The sequence below is a fragment of the Neophocaena asiaeorientalis genome, unplaced genomic scaffold (assembly GCF_003031525.2).
Source record: "Neophocaena asiaeorientalis asiaeorientalis breed wild unplaced genomic scaffold, Neophocaena_asiaeorientalis_V1.1 scaffold45, whole genome shotgun sequence".
Classification (NCBI taxonomy): domain Eukaryota; kingdom Metazoa; phylum Chordata; class Mammalia; order Artiodactyla; family Phocoenidae; genus Neophocaena; species Neophocaena asiaeorientalis.
In genome coordinates this window covers 6489514-6490154 of record NW_020174642.1, presented here as the reverse complement: position 1 = coordinate 6490154, position 641 = coordinate 6489514, and the positions used below count along the sequence as shown (strand labels likewise).

The following is a 641-nucleotide window of genomic DNA, read 5'->3' as shown; positions in this document are numbered from 1 at the left end:
GACTTGCAGAGAGCTACTGGGTGGTTGAAGGGTGTGTGTGTGGGGTGCAGAGAAGTGGCAGTTGAGAGAGAAGCAAGAAACTCTCACCCAGTATGAGCCAGGAGGGATGTTTGGAAGAGAGTGAAACCCTATAGTAAAATACTTCGTGGTATTAATTTATTGCATCTAGAGGGGAACCCGCTTCTCTGGGACATGTCTGTCATCTAGTTATTTTCCATAGCACTATTTGGGGTACTTACAAAGTTCTTGGCAATATTAATTACATTTCTTAATGTAAAAAGGGTATGAAATGGGAATTCCCTGGTGGTCCAGTGGTTAGGACTCTACGCTTCCACTGTTGGGGGCCCAGGTTCGATCCCTGGTTGGGGAACTAAGATCCTATAAGCTGTGTGGTGCAGCCAGGAAAAAAAAAGGGGTATGAATTAATAAAATTTCTGTCACCTATCCTTAACTTTCTCTTCTCACTGCTAATGCCCAGTACAGCCCTTTATCATCATGCCTCTGGATTAATTGGCCCTGAAATGATACTGAGAGAGATCAGTATTCCCCCCCTCCACCACCACCTCCAGCTTCTCAATCTAAGGCCACTTTGGAAGGAGAGCAAGGCCCTGCACGGGCCAGCAGAGGAGCGAAGGTGGTCC

The 641-nt window shown here is 46.6% G+C and overlaps 1 non-coding gene across 1 annotated transcript; it reads left to right on the top strand.

The window, feature by feature from the left end:
* The first annotated feature begins 297 nt into the window (after positions 1-297).
* TRNAG-UCC (transfer RNA glycine (anticodon UCC)) lies at positions 298-370 on the top strand. Its single transcript has one exon. It is a non-coding gene; the product is annotated as a tRNA-Gly (tRNA).
* The last annotated feature ends 271 nt before the right edge of the window (positions 371-641 follow it).